General features: G+C 34.0%; 1 pseudogene; it reads left to right on the forward strand.

Moving 5' to 3' along the window:
- Nucleotides 1-3,597: 3,597 nt before the first annotated feature.
- LOC138995743 (adipogenesis regulatory factor pseudogene) lies at nucleotides 3,598-3,928 on the forward strand (annotated as a pseudogene).
- The last annotated feature ends 22,771 nt before the right edge of the window (nucleotides 3,929-26,699 follow it).

A 26,699-nucleotide genomic window follows, 5' to 3' on the forward strand; every position in this document is an offset into this window, starting at 1 on the left:
GTTATGCTTATATGCATGCATACAAGTCCTTCGGTTGATCTCTTACTCCCCTCCCTCCTGTCCCCCAACTCTCTCTGGCCTTCCCACTGCAGTTTGACAATCAGTTTGAGGCAGCTCTGCCTCTGTATCTATTATTGTTCAAAAGTTTGTAATGGTCTTTATTATCCATGAATGAGTGAGATCATGTGGTATTTTTCCTTCATTGACTGGCTTGTTTCACTTAGCATAATGCTCTCCAGTTCCATCCATGATGTTGCAAATGGTAGGAGTTCCTTCTTTTTAACAGCAGCATAGTATTCCATCGTGTAGATGTACCACAGTTTTCTAATCCATTCATCTACTGATGGGCACTTAGGCTGTTTCCAGATCTTAGCTATGGTGAATTGTGCTGCTATGAACATCTGGGTGCATATATCCTTTCTGATTGGTGTTTCTGGTTTCTTGGGATATATTCCTAGGAGTGGGATCACAGGGTCAAATGGGAGTTCCATTTCCAATTTTTTGAGGAAACTCCATACTGCCTTGTAAAAAGCTTTTAAATAAAGAGAATACTGTTTCTATTTACAATTGAGGCTGAATTGGTGGGAATTTTTTGAATGAAACAGTTTAAACCCTGAAGATTCATGTATATATTCCTAAGAAAACTGGCTCATTTTGGTAAAAATTAAAATACACAATGACAATACATGGAAATGATTAGGAACCTGTAGGAAACACTTGAAATATAAGTAAATAGATCCATACTAACCTTATGGCCGTGTTCAATCACCGAGATTAGAGGTAAAAAGCTGTGTAATGACCAGAATACTGTTAATGTTTACAATTCTGGCGAATTTACTTGGCGTTTTTCTGAAGAAAGTACTTTCAAACATTAAATATTGCAGTATATAGAGCTCAGAATTTGTATATAAAGCCTTTAAATGAAGAGAATACTGTTCCTATTTTCAATTGAGGCTGAATAGGCAGGAGTTTTTGGAATGAAACAGTTTCAACCGTGATGATTCATGAATATATTCCTAAGAAAACTGCCTCATTTTGGTAACACTCTTAAAATACACAATGACAGTACATGGAAGTGATTAGGAACCTGTAGGAAACACTTGAAATATAAGTAAGTAGACCCATACTAACCTTATGGGCGTGATCAATCACCGAGATTAGAGGTATAAAGCTGTATAATGACCAGAATACTGATAATGTTTACAATTCCGTCTCAATTTCTTTTCTTTTTTCAGAAGAGATTTCTTTGAAACATTAAAAGTAACTATTTAGAGAGCTCAGGTTTTGTGTAAAAAGCTTTTAAATAACGAGAATACTGTTTCTATTACAATTGGGGCTGAATTGGCAGGAGTTTTTTGAATGAAAGAGTTTAAACCCTGCAGATTCATATATATATTTCTAAGAAACCGGTCTCATTTTCGTAAAACTCTTAAAATACACAATGCCAGTACATGGAAAAGATTAGGAACCTGTAGGAAACACTTGAAATATAAGTGAATAGACCCATACTAACCTTATGGCCGTGTTCAATCACCGAGATGAGAGGTAGAAAGCTGTGTAATTACCAGAATACTGTTAATGTTTACAATTCTGGCGAATTTACGTGGCGTTTTTCTGAAGAAAGTACTTTCAAACATTAAAAATTGCAGTATATAGAGCTCAGAATTTGTATATAAAGCCTTTAAATGAAGAGAATACTGTCCCTATTTACAATTGAGGCTGAATAGGCAGGAGTTTTTGGAATGAAACAGTTTAAACTGCGATGATTCATGTATATATTTCTAAGAAAACTGCCTCATTTCGGTAATACTCTTAAAATACACAATGACAGTACATGGAAATGATTAGGAACCTGTAGGAAACACTTGAAATATAAGTAAATAGACCCATTCTAACCTTATGGCCGTGTTCAATCACCGAGATTAGAGGTAAAAAGCTGTGTAATGACCAGAATACTGATAATGTTTACAATTCCGGCTCAGTTTCTTGGCTTTTTTCCGAAGAGAGTTCTTTCAAACATTCAAAGTAACTATGTAGAGAGCTCAGGTTTTGTGTAAAAAGCTTTTAAATAAAGAGAATACTGTTTCTATTTACAATTGAGGCTGAATTGGCGGGAATTTTTTGAATGAAACAGTTTCAACCCTGAAGAATCTGTAGGAAAATTGTCTATTTTTGGTAAAACGTTTAAATACACAGTAATAGTCCTACGAAATGATTAGGAAGGTTTAAAAACACTTGAAATACAAGTAAATAGTGCCATACTATCTTTATGGCCGAGGTCAAACACCGAGATTAGAGGTATAAAGCTGTGAAATGATGAGAATACTGGTAAAGTTTACATTTCCGGCGAATTTACTTGGCGTTTTTCTGAAGAAAGTTCTTTCAAAAATTAAGAGTTACTCTTTAGAGAGCTCAGGTTTTGTGTAAAAAGCTTTTAAATAAAGAGAATTCTGTTTCTATTTACAATTGAGACTCAATTGGCCGGACATTTTTGACTGAAACAGTTTAAACCTTGAAGATTCTGTAGGAAAACTGTCTATTTTTGGTAAAACTTTTAAATACACAGTGATTGTCCTGCGAAATGATTAGAAATGTGTAAGAAACACTTAAAATACTAGTAAATAGACCCATACTAACCTTATGGCCGTGTTCAATTACCGAGATTAGAGGTAGAAAGTTTTGAGTTGACCAGAATACTGATAATGTTTACAATGATGGCTCAATTTCTTGGCTTTTTTCCGAAGAAAGTTCTTTCAAACATTAACAGTTACTATTCAGAGAACTCAGGTTTTGTGTAAAAAGCTTTTAAATAAAGAGAATACTGTTTCTATTTACAATTGAGGCTGAATTGTCGGGACTTTTTTGACTGAATCAGTTTAAACCTTGAAGATTCTGTAGGAAAACTGTCTATTTTTGGTAAAACTTTTAAATACACAGTAATTATCCTTCGAAATGATTAGAAATGTGTAAGAAACACTTAAAATACTAGTAAATAGACCCATACTAACCTTATGGCCGTGTTCAATTACCGAGATTAGAGGTAGAAAGTTGTGAGTTGACCAGAATACTGATAATGTTTACAATTCCGGCTCAATTTCTTGGCTTTTTTCCGAAGAAAGTTCGTTCAAACATTAAGAGTTACTATTCAGAGAGCTCAGGTTTTATGTAAAAATCTTTTAAATAAAGAGAATACTGTCTCTATTTACAATTGACGCTGAATTGGCGGGACTTTTTTGACTGAATCAGTTTAAACCTTGAAGATTCTGTAGGAAAACTGTCTATTTTTGGTAAAACTTTTAAATACACAGTAATAGTCCTGCGAAATGATTAGAAATGTGTAAGAAACACTTGAAATACTAGTAAATAGAGCCATACTATCATTGTGGCCGTGTTCAATCACCGAGATTAGAGGTATAAAGCTGTGTAATGACCCGAATACTGTTAATGTTTACAATTCCGGGGAATTTACTTGCCGTTTTTCTGAAGAAAGTTCTTTCAAACATTAAAAATTGCAGTATATAGAGCTCAGAATTTGTATATAAAGCCTTTAAATGGAAAACGTCCTCCGCCATCCGACGACCTCGCAGACCGGTAGCCATGGCCGGCAAGGGCTGGCAAGACCTGAAGCAGCAAGTGGAGGGGACGGCGCAGGAGGCAGTAACTGCTACAGGAGCAGCAGCCCAGCAAGTGGTGGATCATGCAGCAGAGGCTGGACAGAAAGCCATGGACCAGGTGGCTAAAACTACCCAGGAGACCATGGACAAGACCGCTAACCAAGCCTCGGAGACCTTCTCAGGTTTTGGGAAGAAGTTAGGTCTCCTGAAGTGACAAAAGGGAGCCCCGAGTAACCCTCCTGCCTGAGCTCTGCTCAGCGGCGGCCCCTCGGCATGAGGCCTCATTAAAGCACATGCCCCGAAAAAAAAAATAATGCCTTTAAATGAAGAGAATACAGTTCCTATTTACAATTGAGGCTGAATAGACAGGAGGTTTGGAATGAAACAATTTAAACCGTGATGATTCATGTATATATTTCTAAGAAAACTGCCTCATTTTGGTAAAACTCTTAAAATACACAATGGCAGAACATGGAAATGATTAGGAACCTGTAGGAAACACTTGAAATATAAGTAAATAGACCCATACTAACCTTATGGCTGTGTTCAATTACCGAGATTAGAGGTAGAAAGCTGTGAATTGACGAGAATACTGATAATGTTTACAATTCCGGCAAAATTTCTTGGCTTTTTTCCGAAGAAAGTTCTTTCAAACATTAAGAGTTACTATTTAGAGAGCTCAGGTTTTGTGTAAAAAGCTTTCAAATAAAGAGAATCCAGTTTCTATTTACAATTGAGGCTGAATTGGCGGGATTTTTTTCAAGGAAACAGTTTAAACCTTGAAGATTCTGTAGGAAAACTGTCTATTTTTGGTAAAACTTTTAAATACTCAGTAATAGTCCTGTGAAATGATTAGAAATGTGTAAGAAACACTTGAAATACTAGTAAATAGAGCCATACTATCATTGTTGTCGTGTTCAATCACCGAGATTAGAGGTATAATGCTGTGTAATGACCCGAATACTGTTAATGTTTACAATGCCGGCGAATTTACTTGGCGTTTTTCTGAAGAAAGTTCTTTCAAACATTAAAAATTGCAGTATATAGAGCTCAGAATTTGTATATAAAGCCTTCGAATGAAGAGAATACTGTTCCTATTTACAATTGAGGCTGAAAAAGCTGGCGTTTTTTGAATGAAACAGTTTAAACCGTGATGATTCATGAATATATTTCTAAGAAAACTGCCTCATTTTGGTAAAACTCTTAAAATACACAATGACAGTACATTCAAATGATTAGGAACCTGTAGGAAACACTTGAAATATAAGTAAATAGACCCATTCTAACCTTATGGCCATGTTCAATCACCGAGATTAGAGGTATAAAGCTGTGTAATGACCAGAATACTGATAGTGTTTACAGTTCCATCTCAATTTCTTTTCTTTTTTCCAAAGAGAGTTCTTTAAAACATTAAAAGTAAGTATTTAGAGAGCTCAGGTTTTGTGTAAAAAGCTTTTAAATAAAGAGAATACTGTTTCTATTTACAATTGAGGCTGAATTGGCGCGAGTTTTTTGAATGAAACCGTTTAAACTCTGAATATTCATGTATATATTTCTCAGAAAATGGTCTCATTTTGGTAAAACTCTTTGTTTTATTAAATATTTATTGTTCAGATTACATTTGTTCCTCTTTTTTTCCCCCCACAACTCCCCTACTCCCAGTTCCCACCCCACCCTCCGCCCTCACTCCCCACCCACTGTCCTCATCCATAGGTGAACGATTTTTGTCCAGTCTCTTCCCGCATCTCCCATTCCCCTTTCCCCCCAAGAATAGTCAGTCCATTCCCTTTCTATGTCCCTGATTCATTATAATCACCAGTTCATTCTGTACATCATATTATTTATCCACCTGATTCTTAGATTCACTTGTTGATAGATGCATGTTTGTTGTTCACTATTTGTATCTTTACCTTTTTCTTCTTCCTCTTCTTAAAGGATACCTTTCAGTATTTCGTATAATACTGGTTTAGTGGTGATGGACTCCTTTAGCTTTTCCTTATCTGTGAAGCTCTTTATCTGACCTTCAATTCTGAATGATAGCTTTGCTTGATAAAATAATCTTGCTTGTAGGTTCTTGCTATTCATCACTTTGAAAATTTCTTGCCATTCCCTTCTGGCCTGCAAAGTTTCTGTTGAGAAATCAGCTGACAGTCGTATGGGTATTCCCTTGTAGGTAATTGACTTTCTTTCTCTTGCTGCTTTTAAGATTCTCTCTTTGTCTTTTGCTCTTGGCATTTTAATTATGATGTGTCTTGGTGTGGTCCTCTTTGTATTCCTTTTGTTTGGGGTTCTCTGCGCTTCTTGGACCTGTAAGTCCATTTCTTTCACCAGGTGGGGGAAGTTTTCTGCCATTATTTCTTCAAATAGGTTTTCAATATCTTGCTGTCTCTCATCTTCTGGCACCCCTATAATTCTGATGTTGGTACGCTTGAAGCTGTCCCAGAGGCTCCTTACACTATCTTCACACTTTCGGATTCTTTTTTCATTTTGCTTTTCCGGTTGGGTGTTTTTTGCTTCTTCGTATTTCAAATCTTTGGTTTGATTCTTGTGCTCCTCTGGTCTGCTATTGGGTATAATATTCTTTATTTCAGTCCGTATATGCCTACTTTCTAGTTTCTTTATCATAGCATCGAGGGTCTCATTAGTTTTCGTGAGGCTCTGCTCAAGTTTATTGCAAGCCCTCAAAATTGCGATTTTTAGCTCCATATCCTCCATTTCTGTCATGCTTTTTTGTCTCCGCATCTTTTATGCTTTCTAGGTGCACCGCCTTGTGGTCTTTGTGTGCAGTCTTGTTCTAGTTAAGCCTTAAGTGTTGTAGTTAATACTAGAGGGATTTGACCACCAGGCTGACTGGCTGTGAGAATCAGCTGTGGGAAAACTTCTGTCCTCTGGGGAGGTGCTAATCTAGCCTTTGCCTGAGGTGATCCAGCAAATGGCTCTGCGCAGGGCTTGGGCAGGGCGGGTTGCACGGGATCAACAGGGCCGGGGGAGGGACCAGTTATGGCTGCTCTCAGTCCGTCCCCAGAGGCTCTGCTTCTCTGTCCCAGCAACCGCTGCAAACCTCAGAGGGACCGTAGCCAGACAGTCCCGCTTCTCCCGTTTGAGTCTGGGTCCCTAGACACTCGCCCGGATCTGTAGCCCAGAGTTTGAGACTCCCTCCTGATTGAAAACAACAACCGCGCCCTCAGCCACCAGCCCGCTTTGCGCGTGCACCACCGTACCTTTAAATTTTCCTCACTGCGCCTCCTCTGAGCCCCGGAATGCTGTTGTTTATCCTTCTAGTTGAAGAGTCTACCCTCAGCCAGCCTTCCTGTGGTTCTGGTTGATGTCCGTTCCGTCTTTAGTTGTATTTTTGAAGTGGTTGTTTGTGGCAGCAGTCTCCAATGTTTACCTATGCCGCCATGTTCGATACTCCTGCTAAAACTCTTAAAATACACAATGTTAGTACATGGAAATGATTAGGAACGTTTAAAAACACTTGAAATACAAGTAAATCGTGCCATACTATCTTTATGGCCGTGGTCAAACACCGAGATTAGAGGTATAATGCTGTGAAATGATGAGAATACTGGTAAAGTTTACAATTCTGGCTAATTTACTTGGCATTTTTCTGAAAAAAATGCATTCAAATAATAAGAACAGCCGTTTATAAAGCTCAGAATTTGTGTATAAAGCCTTAAAATGAAGAGAATACTGTTCATATTTACAATTGAGGCTGTAATGGCTGGCGTTTTTGGAATGAAACAGTTTAAACTGTGATGATTCATGTATATATTTCTAAGAAAACTGCCTCATTTTGGTAAAACTCTTAAAATACACAATGGCAGAACATGGAAATGATTAGAAACCTGTAGGAAACACTTGAAATATAAGTAAATAGACCCATACTAACCTTATGGCTGTGTTCAATGACCGAGATGAGAGGTAGAAAGCTGTGAATTGAGGAGAATACTGATAATGTTTACAATTCCGGCAAAATTTCTTGGCTTTTTTTCTGACGAAAGTTCTTTCAAACATTAAGAGTTACTATTTAGAGAGCTCAGGTTTTGTGTAAAAAGCTTTTAAATAAAGAGAATCCAGTTTCTATTTACAATTGAGGCTGAATTGTCGGGATTTTTTTCAATGAAACAGTTTAAACCTTGAAGATTCTGTAGGAAAACTGTCTATTTTTGGTAAAACTTTTAAATACACAGTCATTGTCCTGCAAAATGATTAGAAATGTGTAAGAAACACTTGAAATTCTAGTCAATAGAGCCATACTATCATTGTGGTTGTGTTCAATCACCGAGATTAGAGGTATAATGCTGTGTAATGACCCGAATACTGTTAATGTTTAGAATTCCGGCAAATGTACTTGGCGTTATTCTGAAGAAAGTTCTTTCAAACATTAAAAATTGCAATATATAGAGGTGAGAATTTGTATATAACGTCTTCGAATGAAGAGAATACTGTTCCTTTTTACAATTAAGGCTAAAAAGGCTGGCGTTTTTGGATTGAAAAAGTTTAAACCCTAATGATTCATGAATATATTTCTAAGAAAACTGCCTCATTTTGGTAAAACTCTTAAAATACACAATGACAGTACAAGGAAATGATTAGGAACCTGTAGGAAACACTTGAAATATAATTAAATTGACCCATACTAACCTTATGGTGTGTTCAATCACGAGATTAGAGGTATAAAGCTGTGTAATGAACAGAATACTGATAATGTTTACAGTTCAGTCTCAATTTCTTTTCTTTTTTCCCAAGAGAGTTCTTTCAAACATTAAAAGTAACTATTTAGAGACCTCACTTTTTGTGTAAAAAGCTTTTAAATAAAGAGAATACTCTTTATATTTACAATTGGGGCTGAATTGGCTTGAGTTTTTTGAATGAAACAGTTTAAACCCTGAAGATTCATATATATATTTCTAAAAAAACTGTCTCATTTTGGTAAAACTCTTAAAATACACAGTGTTAGTACATGGAAATGATTAGGAACGTTTAAAAACACTTGAAATGCAAGTAAATAGTGCCATACTATATTTATGGCTGTGGTCAAACACCGAGATTAGAGGTATAATGCGGTGAAATGACGAGAATACTGGTAAAGTTTACAATTCTGGCTAATTGGGCGTTTTTCTGAAGGAAAGGCTTTCAAATATGAAGAACAGCGTTTTGTAAAGCTCAGGATTTGTGTGTAAAGCCTTAAAATGAAAGGAATACTGTTCATATTTACAATTGAGGTTGAAAAGGCTGGCGTTTTCAGAATTAAACAGTTTAATCCCAGAAGATTCATGTATATAATTCTAAGAAAACTGCCTCATTTTGGTAAAACTCTTAAAATACACAATGACAGTACATGGAAATGATTAGAAACCTCTGAAAACCTTTGAAATACAAGTAAGTACAGCCATACTTTCGTTAAGGCCCTGTTCAAACACCGAGATTAGAGGTATAAAGCTGTGAAATGACAAGATTACTGATAATGTTACAATTCTGGCTAACTGACTTGATGTTTTTCTAATGGAAGTTCTTTCAAACATGAAGAATTGCATTTATAGAGCTCAGAATTTACGTATGAAGCCTTTAAATAAAGAGAATACTGTTCATATTTACTATTTTGGGTGAATTGGTTGGAGTTTTTTGAATGAAGCAGTTTCAATACTGAAGATTCATGTATATATTTCTAAGAAAACTGTCTCATGTTGCTAAAACTCTTAACATAAACAATGATTGTACATGGAAATGATTAGAAATGGGTGAAAAACCTTGAAATACAAGTAAACACAGCCATACTTTCGTTAAGGCCCTGTTCCAACACCGAAATTAGAGGCAAAAAGCTGTGATATGACAAAATTACTGATAATGTTACAATTCTGGCTAACTGACTTGATGTTTTCCTGAAGAAAGTTCTTTCAAACATGAAGAATTGCCATTTATAGAGCTCAGAATTTGTGTATAAAGCCTTTAAAAAAAGAGTACTGTTCATATTTACTCTTTTTTGGCTGAATTGGCTGGAGTGTTTTGAATGAAGCAGTTTAAATCCTGAAGATTCATGTATATATTTGTAAGAAAACTGTCTCATGGTGGTAAAACTCTTAAAATACACAATGACTGTACATGGAAATGATTAGAAACGTGTGAAAACCCTTGAAATACAAGTAAATACACCATACATTTGTTAAGGCCCTGTTCAAACACTGAGATTAGAGGTATAAAGCTGTGAAATGACAAGATTACAGATAATGTTACAATTCTGGCTAATTGACTTGATGTTTTTCTGAAGATAGTTCTTTCAAACCTGAAGAATTGCCTTTTATAAAGCTCAGAATTTGTGTATGAAGCCTTTAAATAAAGAGAATACTGTTCATATTTACTATTATGGCTGAATTGGCTGGAGTGTTTTGAATGAAGTTTAAATCCTGAAGATTCATGTATATATTTGTAAGAAAACTGTATCATGGTGATAAAACTCTTAAAACACACAATGATTGTACATGGAAATGATTAGAAAGGTGTGACCACCCTTGAAATACAAGTATATTCAGCCATACTTTCGTTAAGGCCCAGTTGAAACACCGAGAATAGAGGTATAAAGCTGTGAAATGACAAGAGTACTGATAATGTAAGAATTCTGGCTAACTGACTTGATGTTTTTCCGAAGAAAGTTCTTTCAAACATGAAGAATTGCCATTTATAGAGCTTAGATTTTGTGTATGAGGCCTTTAATAAAGAGAATACTGTTCATATTTACTATTTTGGCTCAATTGGCTGGAGTGTTTTGAATGAAGCAGTTTAAATCCTGAAGATTCATGTGTATATTTCTAAGAATACTGTCTCATGCTGGTAAAACTCTTAAAATACACAATGATTGTACATGGAAAGGATTAGAAACGTGTGAATACCCTTGATATACAAGTAAATACAGCCATACTTTCGTTAAGACCCTGTTCCAACACTGAGATTAGAGGCATAAAGCTGTGAAATGACAAGATTACTGATAATGTTACAATTCTGGATAACTGACTTGATGTTTTTCTTAAGAAAGTTCTTTCAAACATGAAGAATTGCCATTTATATAGCTCAGAATTTGTGTATGAAGCCTTTTAATAAAGAGAATACTGTTCATATTTACTATTTTGGCTGAATTGGCTGGAGTGTTTTGAATGAAGAAGTTTAAATCCTGAAGATTCATGTATATATTTGTAAGAAAACTGTCTCATGGTGGTAAAACTCTTAAAATACACAATGATTGTACATGGAAATGATTAGAAACGTTGTAACACCCTTGAAATACAAGTATATACAGCCATACTTTCGTTAAGGCCCTGTTCAAACACCGAGATCGAGGTATAAAGCTGTGAAATGACAATATTACTAATAAGGTGCAATTCTGGCTAACAGACTTGATGTTGTTCTGAAGAAAGTTCTTTCAAACATGAAGAATTGCCAATTATAGAGCTTAGATTTTGTGTATGAAGCCTTTAATAAAGAGAATACTTTTCATATCTACTATTTTGGGTGAATTTCCTGGAGTGTTTTGAATGAAGCAGCCTCAATACTGAATTTTCATGTATATATTTCTAAGAAAACTTTCTCATGTGGGTAAAACTCTTAGAATACACAATGATTGTACATGGAAATTATCAGAAACGTGTGAAAACCCATGAAATATAAGTAAATACAGCCATAGTTTCCTTAAGGCCCTGTTCAAATACTGAGATTAGAGCTATAAAGCTGTAAAATGACATGATTACTGATAATGTAACAATTCTGGCTAACTGACTTGATGTTTTTCTTAAGAAAGTTCTTTCAACCATGAAGAATTGCCATTTATAGAGCTCAGAATTTGTGTATGAGCCTTTAAATAAAGAGAATACTTTTCATATTTACTATTTTGGCTGAATTGGCTGGAGTGTATTGAATGAAGCAGTCTCAATACTGAATTTTCATGTATATATTTCTAAGAAAACTTTCTCATGTGGGTAAAACTCTTAGAATACACAATGATTATACATGGAAATTATCAGAAACGTGTGAAAACCCATGAAATATAAGTAAATACAGCCATACTTTAGTTAAGGCCCTGTTCAAATACCGAGAATAGAGGTATAAAGCTGTAAAATGACATGATTACTGATAATGTAACAATGCTGGCTAACTGACTTGATGTTTTTCTGAAGAAAGTTCTTTCAACCATGAAGAATTGCCATTTATAGAGCTCAGAATTTGTGTATGAGCCTTTAAATAAAGAGAATACTGTTCATATTAACTATTTTGGCTGAATTGGCTGGAGTGTTTTGAATGAAGAAGTTTAAATCCTGAAGATTCATGTATATATTTGTAAGAAAACTGTCTCATGGTGGTAAAACTCTTAAAATACACAATGATTGTACATGGAAATGATTAGAAACGTTGTAACACCCTTGAAATACAAGTATATACAGCCATACTTTCGTTAAGGCCCTGTTCAAACACCGAGATCGAGGTATAAAGCTGTGAAATGACAATATTACTAATAAGGTGCAATTCTGGCTAACAGACTTGATGTTGTTCTGAAGAAAGTTCTTTCAAACATGAAGAATTGCCATTTATAGAGCTTAGATTTTGTGTATGAGGCCTTTAATAAAGAGAATACTGTTCATATTTACTATTTTGGCTGAATTGGCTGGAGTGTTTTGAATGAAGCAGTTTAAATCCTGAAGATTCATGTATATATTTCTAAGAATACTGTCTCATGTTGGTAAAACTCTTAAAATACACAATGATTGTACATGGAAATGATTAGAAACGTGTGAAAACCGTTGAAATACAAGTGAATACAGCCATACTTTCGTTAAGGCCCTCTTCCAACACCGAAATTAGAGGCGTAAAGCTGTGATATGACAAGATTACTGATAATGTTACAATTCTGGCTTACTGACTTGATGTTTTTCTTAAGAAAGTTCTTTCAAACATGAAGAATTGCCATTTATAGAGCTCAGAATTTGTGTATGAGCCTTTAAATAAAGAGAATACTTTTCATATTTACTATTTTGGCTGAATTGGCTGGAGTGTATTGAATGAAGCAGTCTCAATACTGAATTTTCATGTATATATTTGTAAGAAAACTGTCTCATGTTGGTAAAACTCTTAAAATACACAATGATTGTACAAGGAAATTATCAGAAACGTGTGAAAATCCATAAAATATAAGTAAATACAGCCATACTTTCGTTAGGACCCTGTTAAAATACCGAGTTTAGAGGTATAAAGCTGTGAAATGAAAATATTACTAATAAGGTGCAATTCTGGCTAGCTGACTTGATGTTTTTCGGAAGAAAGTTCTTTCAACCATGAAGAATTGCCAATTATAGAGCTCAGAATTTGTGTATGAGCCTTTAAATAAAGAGAATACTGTTCATACTTACTATTTTGGCTGAATTGGCTGGAGTGTTTTGAATGAAGAAGTTTAAATCCTGAAGATTCATGTGTATATTTGTAAGAAAACTGTCTCATGGTGGTAAAACTCTTAAAATCCACAATGATTGTACATGGAAATGATTAGGAATGTGTGAAAACCCTTGAAATACAAGGAATTACAGCCATACTTTAGTTAAGGCCCTGTTCAAATACCGAGAATAGAGGTATAAAGCTGTAAAATAACATGATTACTGATAATGTAACAATTCTGGCTAACTGACTTGATGTTTTTCTGAAGAAAGTTCTTTCAATCATGAAGAATTGCCATTTATAGAGCTCAGAATTTGTGTATGAGCCTTTAAATAAAGAGAATACTGTTCATATTTACTATTTTGGCTGAATTGGCTGGAGTGTTTTGAATGAAGAAGTTTAAATCCTGAAGATTCATGTATATATTTGTAAGAAAACTGTCTCATGGTGGTAAAACTCTTAAAATACAGAATGATTGTACATGGAAATGATTAGAAACGTGTGAACACCCTTGAAATACAAGTATATACAGCCATACTTTCCTTAAGGCCCTGTTCAAACACCGAGATTAGAGGTATAAAGCTGTGAAATGACAATATTACTAATAAGGTGCAATTCTGGCTAACGGACTTGATGTTGTTCTGAAGAAAGTTCTTTCAAACATGAAGAATTGCCATTTATAGAGCTTAGATTTTGTGTATGAGGCCTTTAATAAAGAGAATACTGTTCATATTTACTATTTTGGCTGAATTGGCTGGAGTGTTTTGAATGAAGCAGTTTAAATCCTGAAGATTCATGTATATATTTCTAAGAATACTGTCTCATGTTGGTAAAACTCTTAAAATACACAATGATTGTACATGGAAATGATTAGAAACGTGTGAAAACCGTTGAAATACAAGTGAATACAGCCATACTTTCGTTAAGGCCCTCTTCCAACACCGAAATTAGAGGCGTAAAGCTGTGATATGACAAGATTACTGATAATGTTACAATTCTGGCTTACTGACTTGATGTTTTTCTGAAGAAAGTTCTTTCAAACATGAAGAATTGCCATTTATAGAGCTCAGAATTTGTGTATGAGCCTTTAAATAAAGAGAATACTTTTCATATTTACTATTTTGGCTGAATTGGCTGGAGTGTATTGAATGAAGCAGTCTCAATACTGAATTTTCATGTATATATTTGTAAGAAAACTGTCTCATGTTGGTAAAACTCTTAAAATACACAATGATTGTACAAGGAAATTATCAGAAACGTGTGAAAATCCATAAAATATAAGTAAATACAGCCATACTTTCGTTAGGACCCTGTTAAAATACCGAGTTTAGAGGTATAAAGCTGTGAAATGAAAATATTACTAATAAGGTGCAATTCTGGCTAGCTGACTTGATGTTTTTCGGAAGAAAGTTCTTTCAACCATGAAGAATTGCCAATTATAGAGCTCAGAATTTGTGTATGAGCCTTTAAATAAAGAGAATACTGTTTATACTTACTATTTTGGCTGAATTGGCTGGAGTGTTTTGAATGAAGAAGTTTAAATCCTGAAGATTCATGTGTATATTTGTAAGAAAACTGTCTCATGGTGGTAAAACTCTTAAAATCCACAATGATTGTACATGGAAATGATTAGGAATGTGTGAAAACCCTTGAAATACAAGGAATTACAGCCATACTTTAGTTAAGGCCCTGTTCAAATACCGAGAATAGAGGTATAAAGCTGTAAAATGACATGATTACTGATAATGTAACAATTCTGGCTAACTGACTTGATGTTTTTCTGAAGAAAGTTCTTTCAATCATGAAGAATTGCCATTTATAGAGCTCAGAATTTGTGTATGAGCCTTTAAATAAAGAGAATACTGTTCATATTTACTATTTTGGCTGAATTGGCTGGAGTGTTTTGAATGAAGAAGTTTAAATCCTGAAGATTCATGTATATATTTGTAAGAAAACTGTCTCATGGTGGTAAAACTCTTAAAATACAGAATGATTGTACATGGAAATGATTAGAAACGTGTGAACACCCTTGAAATACAAGTATATACAGCCATACTTTCCTTAAGGCCCTGTTCAAACACCGAGATTAGAGGTATAAAGCTGTGAAATGACAATATTACTAATAAGGTGCAATTCTGGCTAACGGACTTGATGTTTTCCTGAAGAAAGTTCTTTCAAACATGAAGAATTGCCGTTTATAGAGCTCACAATTTGTGTATGAAACCTTTAAATAAAGAGAATACTGTTCATATTTACTATTTTGGCTGAATTGCCTGGAGTGTTTTGAATGAAGCAGCCTCAATACTGAATTTTCATGTATATATTTCTAAGAAAACTGTCCCATTTGGGTAAAACTCTTAAAATTCACAATGTTTTACATGGAAATTATCAGAAACGTGTGAACACCCTTGAAATACAAGTAAAAACAGCCATACATTCGTTAAGGCCCTGTTCAAATACCGAGATTAGTGGTATAAAGCTGTAAAATGACATGATAACTGATAATGTAACAATTCAGGCTAACTGACTTGATGTTTTTCTGAAGAAAGTTCTTTCAACCATGAAGAATTGCCATTTATAGAGCTCAGAATTTGTGTATGAGCCTTTAAATAAAGAGAATACTGTTCATATTTACTATTTTGGCTGAATTGGCTTGAGTGTTTTGAATGACGAAGTTTAAATCCTGAAGATTCATGTATATATTTGAAAGAAAAGTGTCTCATGGTGGTAAAACTCTTAAAATACACAATGATTGTACATGAAAATGATTAGAAACATGTGAAAATCCTTGAAATACAAGTAAATATAGCCATACTTTCCTTAAGGCCCTGTTCAAACACCGAAATTAGAGGCATAAAGCTGTGATATGACAATATTACTAATAAGGTGCAGTTCTGGCTAACTGACTTGATGTTTTTCTGAAGAAAGTTCTTTCAAACATGAAGAATTGCCATTTATAGAGCTCATAATTTGTGTATGAAGCCTTTAAATAAAGAGAATACTGTTCATATTTACTATTTTGCCTGAATTGGCTGGAGTTTTTTGAATGAAGCAGTTTAAATCCTGAAGATTCATGTATATATTTCTAAGAAAACTGTCTCATGTTGGTAAAACTCGTAAAATACTGATGATTTTACATAGAAATGATTAGAAAACTATGAAACCCTTGAAATACAAGTAAATACAGCCATACTTTAGTTAAGGCCCTGTTCAAATACAGAGATTAGAGGTATAAAGCTGTGAAATGACAAGATTCCTGATAATGTTACAATTCTGGCTAACTGACTTGATGTTTTTCGGAAGACAGCTCTTTCAACAATGAAGAGTGGCCAATTATAGAGCTCAGAATTTGTGTATGAATCCTTAAATAAAGAGAATACTGTTCATATTTACTATTTTGGGTGATTTGGCTGGAGTTTTTTTGAATGAAGCACTTTCCGTACTGAAGATTCATGTATATATTTCTAAGAAAACTGCCTCATGTTGGTAAAACTCTTAAAATACTGATGATTTTACATGTAAATGATTAGAAAACAGTGAAAACCCTTGAAATATAAGTAAATACAGCCACACTTTCATTAAGGCCCTGTTCAAAAACCGAGATTAGAGGGATAAAGCCTGTGAAATGAAAAGATTACTGATAATGTTACAATTCTGGCTAACTTACTTGTTGATTCTATGATGAATGTTCTTTCAAACATGAAGAATTGCCATTTATAGAGCTCAGAATTTGTGTATTAAGCCTTTAAATAAAAAGAATACTGTTCATAGTTACTATTTTATCTGAATTGGCTGGAGTGTTTTGAATGAAGCAGTTTAAATCCTGAAGATTCATGTATATATTTCTAGGAAAACTGTCGCCTGTTGGTAAAACTGTTAAAATACACAATTATTGTACATGGAAATGATTAGAAACCTGTGAAAACCCTTGAAATACAAGTAAATACAGACATAATTTCGTTAAGGCCCTGTTTAAATACCGAAATTAGAGGTATAAAGCTGTAAAATGACATGATTACTGATAATGTAACAATTCTGGCTGACTGACTTGATGTTTTTCTGAAGAATGTTCTTTTAAACTTAAAAATTGCTGGATAAAAAGCTCAGAGTTTGTATATACAGCCTTTAAATGAAGAGAATACTGTACCTATTTACAACTGAGGCTGAATAAGCAGGAGTTTTTGAATGAAACAGTTTAAACCCTGATGATTTATGTACATATTTCTATGATAATTGCCCCATTTAGGTAAAACTCTAAAAATACACAAGGACAGTAAATGGAAATGATTTGGAACCTGTAGGAAACACTTGAAATATAAGGAATTAGACCCATACTATCCTTATGGCCGTGTACAATTACCGAGATTCGAGGTAGAAAGCTGTGAATTGACGAGATTATTGATAATGTTTACAATTCCGGCTCAATTTCTTAGTTTTTTTCCAAAGAGAGTTCTTTCACACATTAAGAGTTACTATTTAGAGAGCTCAGGTTTTGTGTAAAAAGCTTTTACATAAAGAGAAAACAGTTTCTATTTAGAATTATGTCTGAATTGGCGGGATTTTCTTGAGTGAAACAGTTTAAAGGCTGAAGATTCGTGTATATAACTGTAGGAAAACTGTCTATTTTTTTTTAAAACTTTTAAATACACAGTAATAGTCTTGGGAAATGATTAGATGTGTAGGAAACACTTGAAATACCAGTACATAGAGCCATACTATCGTTGTGGCCGTGTTCAATCAACTAGATTAGAGGTATAAAGCTGTGTTATGACCAGAATACTGTTAACCTTTACAAATCCGACGAATTTACTTGGCGTTTTTCAGAAGAGTGTTCTTTCAAACATTAAAAATTGCTGGATAAAGAGCTCAGAATTTGTATATAAGCCTTTAAATGAACAGAATACTGGTCCCCTTTACTATTGAGGCTGAATAGGCAGGAGATTTTTGAATGAAACAGTTTAAATCGTGATGATTCATGTATATATTTCTAAGAAAACTGACGCATTTTGGTAATACTCTTAAAATCCATAATGACAGTACATGGAAATGATTAGCAACCTGTAGGAAACAACTGAAATATAAGTAATTAGACCCATACTATCCTTATGGCCCTGTACAATTACCGAAATTCAAGGTAGAAAGCTGTGAATTGACGAGAATATTGATAATGTTTACAATTCCGGCTCAATTTCTCGGTTGTTTTCTGAAGAGAGTTCTTTCACACATTAAGAGTTACTATTTAGACAGCTCAGGTTTTGTGTGATGAGCTTTTAAATAAATACAAAACTGTTTCTATTTAGAATTATGTCTGAAATGGTGTTAGTTTTTGAAATGAAACAGTTTAAAGCCTGAAGATTCATGTATATAACTGTAGGAAAACTGTCTATTTTTTTAAAACTTTTAAATACACAGTAATTGTCCTGAGAAATGATTAGAAATGTGTAAGAAACACTTGAAATACCAGTACATAGAGCCATACTATCGTTGTGGCCGTGTTCAATCACCGAGATTAGAGGTATAAAGCTGTGTTATGACCAGAATACTGTAAACCTTTACAAATCCGACGAATTGGGGTTTATCTGAAGAATGTTCTTTCAAACATTAAAAATTGCTGGATAAAGGGCTCATAATTTGTATATAAAGCCTTCAAATGAAGAGAATACTGTTCCTATTTACAATTGAGGCTGAATAGGCAGGAGTTTTTTGAATGAAACAGTTTAAATCGTGATGATTCATGTATATATTTCTAAAAAAACTGACCCATTTTGGTAAAACTCTTAAAATCCATAATGATAGTACATGGAAATGATTAGCAACGTGAGGAAACACCTGAAATATAAGTAATTAGACCCATACTATCCTTATGGCCGTGTACAATTACCGAGATTCGAGTTAGAAAACTGTGAATTGAGGAGAATATTGATAATTTTTACAATCCTGGCCTAATTTCTCGGTTGTTTTCCCAAGAGAGTTCTTTCACACATTAAGAGTTACTATTTAGAGAGCTCAGGTTTTGTGTGATGAGCTTTTAAATAAGTAGAGAGCTGTTTCTATTTAGAATTATGTCTGAATTGTTGTTAGTTTTTTAAATGAAAGAGTTGAAAGCCTGAAGATTCATGTATATAACGGTAGGAAAACTGTCTATTTTTTTTAAAACTTTTAAATACACAGTAATTGTCCTGAGAAATGATTAGAAATGTGTAAGAAACACTTGAAATACCAGTACATAGAGCCACACTATCGTTGTGGCCGTGTTCAATCACCGAGATTAGAGGTGAAAAGCTCTGTTATGACCAGAATACTGTTAACGGTTACAAATCCGACGAATTTACTTGACGTTTTTCTGAAGAATGTTCTTTCAAACATTTAAAATTGCTGGATAAAAAGCTCAGAATTTGTATATAAAGCCTTTAAATGAAGAGAATACTGTTCCTATTTACAATTGAGGCTGAATAGGCAGGAGTTTTTTGAATGAAACAGTTTAAATCGTGATGATTCATGTATATATTTCTAAGAATACTGCTGCATTTTGGTAAAACGCTTAAAATACACAAGGACAGTGAATGGAAATGATTAGCAACATCTAGGAAACACCTGAAATATAAGTAATTAGACCCATACTATCCTTATGTCCCTGTACAATTACGGAAATTCAAGGTAGAATACTGTGAATTGACGAGAATATTGATAATGTTTACAATCCCGGCGCAATTTATTGGTTTTTTTGAAAGGGAGTTCATTCACACATTCAGAGTTACTATTTAGAGAGCTCAGGTTTTGTGTAAAAAGCTTTTACATAAAGAGAATACTGTTTCTATTTAGAATTGGTCTGAATTGGTGGGAGTTTCTTGAGTGAAAGAGTTTAAACCCTGAAGTTTCGTGTATAAAAATGTAGGAAAACTGTCTATTTCTGGCGAAACTTTTAAATTCACAGTAATAGTCCTGCGAAATGATTAGAAATGTGTAAGAAACATTTGAAATACCAGTACATAGAGCCACACTATCGTTGTGGCCGTGTTCAATCACCGAGATTAGAGGTGAAAAGCTCTGTTATGACCAGAATACTGTTAACGTTTACAAATCCGACGAATTTACTTGGCGTTTTTCTGAAGAATGTTCTTTCAAACATTTAAAATTGCTGGATAAAAAGCTCAGAATTTGTATATAAAGCCTTTAAATGAAGAGAATACTGTTCCTATTTACAATTGAGGCTGAATAGGCAGGAGTTTTTTGAATGAAACAGTTTAAATCGTGATAATTCATGTATATATTTCTAAGAAAACTGCCGCATTTTGGTAAAACTCTTAAAATACAATAGGACAGTAAATGGAAATGATTAGCAACTTCTAGGAAACACCTGAAATATAAGTAATTAGACCCATACTATCCTTATGGCCCTGTACAATGACCGAAATTCAAGGTAGAAAGCTGTGAATTGACGAGAATATTGATAATGTTTTCAATCCCGGCTCAATTTTTTGGTTTTTTCGAAAGAGAGTTCATTCACACATTAAGAGTTACTATTTAGAGAGCTCAGGTTTTGTGTACAAAGCTTTTAAATAAATAGAAAACTGTTTCTATTTAGAATTATGTCTGAATTGGTGTTAGTTTTTGAAATGAAACAGTTTAAAGCCTGAAGTTTCGTGTATATAACTGTAGGAAAACTGTCAATTTCTGGCAAAACTTTTAAATTCACAGTAATAGTCTTGGGAAATGATTAGAAATGTGTAAGAAACACTTGAAATAGCAGTTCATAGAGCCATACTATCGTTGTGGCCGTGTTCAATCACCGAGATTAGAGGTAAAAAGCTGTGTTATGACCAGAATACTGTAAACCTTTACACATCCGACGAATTGGGGTTTTTCTGAAGAATGTTCTTTCAAACATTAAAAATTGCTGCATAAAGAGCTCAGAATTTGTATATAAAGCCTTTAAATGAAGAGAATACTGTTCCTATTTACAACTGAGGCTGAATAGGCAGGAGTTTTTTGAATGAAACAGTTTAAATCGTGATGATTCATGTATATATTCTAAGAAAACTGACGCATTTTGGTAAAACTCTTAAAATCCATAATGACTGTACATGGAAATGATTAGCAACCTCTAGGAAACACCTGAAATATAAGTAATTAGACCCATACTATCCTTATGGCCCTGTACAATTTCCGAAATTCAAGGTAGAAAGCTGTGAATTGACGAGAATATTGATAATGTTTACAATCCCGGCTCAATTTCTTGGTTTTTTCGAAAGAGAGTTCATTCACACATTAAGAATTACTATTTTGACAGCTCAGGTTTTGTGTACAAAGCTTTTAAATAAATAGAAAACTGTTTCTATTTAGAATTATGTCTGAATTGGTGTTAGTTTTTGAATTGAAACAGTTTAAAGCCTGAAGATTCATGTATATAACTGTAGGAAAACTGTCTATTTTTTAAAAAACTTTTAAATGCACAGTAATTGTCCTGAGAAATGATTAGAAATGTGTAAGAAACACTTGAAATACCAGTACATAGAGCCACACTGTCGTTGTGGCCGTGTTCAATCACCGAGATTAGAGGTATAAAGCTGTGTTATGACCAGAATACTGTTAACGTTTACAAATCCGACGAATTTACTTGGCGTTTTTCTGAAGAATGTTCTTTCAAACATTTAAAATTGCTGGATAAAAAGCTCAGAATTTGTATATAAAGCCTTTAAATGAAGAGAATACTGTTCCTATTTACAATTGAGGCTGAATAGGCAGGAGTTTTTTGAATGAAACAGTTTAAATCGTGATGATTCATGTATATATTCTAAGAAAACTGACGCATTTTGGTAAAACTCTTAAAATCCATAATGACTGTACATGGAAATGATTAGCAACGTGTAGGAAACACCTGAAATATAAGTAATTAGACCCATACTATCCTTATGGCCCTGTACAATGACCAAAATTTAACGTAGAAAGCTGTGAATTGACGAGAATATTGATAATGTTTACAATCCCGTCTCAATTTCTCGGTTGTTTTCCGAAGTGAGTTCTTTCACACATTAAGAGTTACTATTTAGACAGCTCAGGTTTTGTGTGATGAGCTTTTAAATAAATAGAAAACTGTTTCTATTTAGAATTATGTCTGAATTGGTGTTAGTTTTTGAATTGAAACAGTTTAAAGCCTGAAGATTCATGTATATAACTGTAGGAAAACTGTCTATTTTTTAAAAAACTTTTAAATGCACAGTAATTGTCCTGAGAAATGATTAGAAATGTGTAAGAAACACTTGAAATACCAGTACATAGAGCCACACTATCGTTGTGGCCGTGTTCAATCACCGAGATTAGAGGTATAAAGCTGTGTTATGACGAGAATACTGTTAACATTTACAAATCCGACGAATTTACTTGGCGTTTTTCTGAAGAATGTTCTTTCAAACATTAAAAATTGCAGGATAAAAAGCTCAGAATTTGTATATAAAGCCTTCAAATGAAGAGAATACTGTTTCTATTTACAATTCAGGCTGAATAGGCAGGAGTATCTTGAATGAAACTGTTTAAAACGTGATGATTCATGTATATACTTCTAAGAAAACTGCCGCATTTTGGTAAAACTCTTAAAATACACAAGGACAGTAAATGGAAATGATTAGCAACCTCTAGGAAACACCTGAAATATAAGTAATTAGACCCATACTATCCTTATGGCCCTGTACAATTTCCGAAATTCAAGGTAGAAAGCTGTGAATTGACGAGAATATTGATAATGTTTACAATCCCGGCTCAATTTTTTGGTTTTTTCGAAAGAGAGTTCATTCACACATTCAGAGTTACTATTTAGAGAGCTCAGGTTTTGTGTAAAAGGCTTTTACATAAAGAGAATGCTGTTTCTACTTAGAATTGGGTCTGAATTTGCTGGAGTTTCCTGAGTGAAACAGTTTAAACCCTGAAGTTTCGTGTATATAACTGTAGGAAACTGTCAATTTCTGGCAAAACTTTTAAATTCATAGTAATAGTCTTGGGAAATGATTAGAAATGTGTAAGAAACACTTGATATACCAGTACATAGAGCCATACTATCATTGTGGCCGTGTTCAATCACCGAGATTAGAGGTAAAAAGCTGTGTTATGACCAGAAAACTGTAAACCTTTACGAATACGACGAATTGGGTTTTTCTGAAGAATGTTCTTTCAAACATTAAAAATTGCTGGATAAAGGGCTCAGAATTTGTATATAAAGCCTTTAAATGAACAGAATACTGGTCCCCTTTACAACTGAGGCTGAATAGGCAGGAGTTTTTTGAATGAAACAGTTTAAATCGTGATGATTCATGTATATATTCTAAGAAAACTGACGCATTTTGGTAAAACTCTTAAAATCCATAATGACTGTACATGGAAATGATTAGCAACCTCTAGGAAACACCTGAAATATAAGTAATTAGACCCATACTATCCTTATGGCCCTGTACAATGACCAAAATTTAAGGTAGAAAGCTGTGAATTGACGAGAATATTGATAATGTTTACAATCCCGGCTCAATTTCTCGGTTGTTTTCCGAAGTGAGTTCTTTCACACATTAAGAGTTACTATTTAGACCGCTCCGGTTTTGTGTGATGAGCTTTTAAATAAATAGAAAACTGTTTCTATTTAGAATTATGTCTGAATTGGTGTTAGTTTTTGAAATGAAACAGTTGAAAGCCTGAAGATTCATGTATATAACTGTAGGAAAACTGTCTATTTTTTTTAAAACTTTTAAATACACAGTAATTGTCCTGAGAAATGATTAGAAATGTGTAAGAAACACTTGAAATACCAGTACATAGAGCCATACTATCGTTGTGGCCGTGTTCAGTCACCGAGATTAGAGGTAAAAAGCTGTGTTATGACCAGAATACTGTTAACCTTTACCAATCGGACGAATTGGGGTTTTTCTGAAGAATGTTCTTTGAAACATTAAAAATTGCTGGATAAAGAGCTCAGAATTTGTACATAAAGCCTTTAAATGAACAGAATACTGGTCCCCTTTACAACTGAGGCTGAATAGGCAGGAGTTTTTTGAATGAAACAGTTTAAATCGTGATGATTCATGTATATATTCTAAGAAAACTGACGCATTTTGGTAAAACTCTTAAAATCCATAATGACTGTACATGGAAATGATTAGCAACCTCTAGGAAACACATGAAATATAAGTAATTAAACCCATACTATCCTTATGGCCCTGTACAATGACCGAAATTCAAGGTAGAAAGCTGTGAATTGACGAGAATATTGATAATGTTTACAATCCAGGCTCAATTTCTTGGTTTTTTCGAAAGAGAGTTCATTCACACATTAAGAGTTACTATTTAGAGAGCTCAGGTTTTGTGTAAAAAGCTTTTAAATAAATAGAAAACTGTTTCTATTTAGAATTATGTCTGAATTGGTGTTAGTTTTTTAAATGAAACAGTTTAAAGCCGGAAGATTCATGTATATAACTGTAGGAAAACTGTCTATTTTTTTTAAAAACTTTTAAATGCACAGTAATTGTCCTGAGAAATGATTAGAAATGTGTAAGAAACACTTGAAATACCAGTACATAGAGCCATACTATCGTTGTGGCCGTGTTCAGTCACCGAGATTAGAGGTATAAAGCTGTGTTATGACCAGAATACTGTTAACGTTTACAAATCCGACGAATTTACTTCGCGTTTTTCTGAAGAATGTTCTTCCAAACATTAAAAATTCTAGGATAAAAAGCTCAGAATTTGAATATAAAGCCTTCAAATGAAGAGAATACTGTTTCTATTTACAATTCAGGCTGACTTGGCAGGAGTTTTTTGAATGAAACTGTTTAAAACGTGATTATTCATGTATATACTTCTAAGATAACTGCCGCATTTTGGTAAAACTCTTAAAATACACAAGGACAGTAAATGGAAATGATTAGCAACGTCTAGGAAACACCTGAAATATAAGTAATTAGACCCATATTATCCTTATGGCCCTGTACAATTTCCGAAATTCAAGGTAGAAAGCTGTGAATTGACGAGAATATTGATAATGTTTACAATCCCGGCTAAATTTCCTGGTTTTTTCGAAAGAGAGTTCATTCAGACATTAAGAGTTACTATTTAGAGAGCTCAGGTTTTGTGTAAAAGGCTTTTACATAAAGAGAATACTGTTTCTATTTAGAATTGGTCTGAATTGGTGGGAGTTCCTGAGTGAAACAGTTTAAACCCTTAAGTTTCATGTATATAAATGTAGGAAAACTGTCTATTTCTGGCGATACTTTTAAATTCACAGTAATAGTCCTGCGAAAAGATTACAAATGTGTAAGAAACACTTGAAATACCAGTACATAGAGCGACACTATCGTTGTGGCTGTGTTCAATCACCGTGATTAGAGGTATAAAGCTGTGTTATGACCAGAATACTGTTAACCCTTACCAATCCGACGAATTGGGGTTTTTCTGTAGAATATTCTTTCAAACATTAAAAATTGCTGGATAAAGAGCTCAGAATTTGTATATAGAGCCTTTACATGAACAGAATACTGGTCCCCTTTACAACTGAGGCTGAATAGGCAGGAGTTTTTTGAATGAAACAGTTTAAATCGTGATGATTCATGTATATATTCTAAGAAAACTGACGCATTTTGGTAAAACTCTTAATATCCATAATGACTGTACATGGAAATGATTAGCAACCTCTAGGAAACACCTGAAATATAAGTAATTAGACCCATACTATCCTTATGGCCCTGTACAATTTCCGAAATTCAAGGTAGAAAGCTGTGAATTGCCGAGAATATTGATAATGTTTACAATCCCGGCCAATTTCTCGGTTGTTTTCCGAAGAGAGTTCTTTCAGACATTAAGAGGTACTATTTAGACAGCTCAGGTTTTGTGTGATGAGCTTTTAAATAAATACAAAACTGTTTCTATTTAGAATTATGTCTGAATTGGTGTTAGTTTTTTAAATGAAACAGTTTAAAGCCTGAAGATTCATGTATATAACTGTAGGAAAACTGTCTATTTTTTTAAAACTTTTAAATACACAGTAATTGTCCTGAGAAATGATTAGAAATGTGTAAGAAACACTTGAAATACCAGTACATAGAGCCATACTATCGTTGTGGCCATGTTCAATCACCAGATTAGAGGTATAAAGCTGTGTTATGACCAGAATACTGTTAACCTTTACAAATCCGACGAATTGGGGTTTTTCTGAAGAATGTTCTTTCAAACATTAAAAATTGCTGGATAAAGAGCTCAGAATTTGTATATAAAGCCTTTAAATGAACAGAATACTGGTCCCCTTTACAACTGAGGCTGAATAGGCAGGAGTTTTTTGAATGAAACAGTTTAAATCGTGATGATTCATGTATATATTCTAAGAAAACTGACGCATTTTGGTAAAACTCTTAATATCCATAATGACTGTACATGGAAATGACTAGCAACATCTAGGAAACACCTGAAATATAAGTAATTAGACCCATACTATCCTTATGGCCCTGTACAATTACCCAAATTCAAGGTAGAAAGCTGTGAATTGACGAGAATATTGATAATGTTTACAATCCCGCCTCAATTTCCTGGTTTTTCGAAAGAGTTCATTCACACATTAAGAATTACTATTTAGAGAGCTCAGGTTTTGTGTAAAAAGCTTTTACATAAAGAGAAAACTGTTTCTATTTAGAATTATGT

This window comes from Myotis yumanensis, unplaced genomic scaffold (assembly GCF_028538775.1).
Source record: "Myotis yumanensis isolate MYYU_CA2020_CCGP unplaced genomic scaffold, mMyoYum1.0.hap1 SCAF_17, whole genome shotgun sequence".
NCBI lineage: Eukaryota > Metazoa > Chordata > Mammalia > Chiroptera > Vespertilionidae > Myotis > Myotis yumanensis.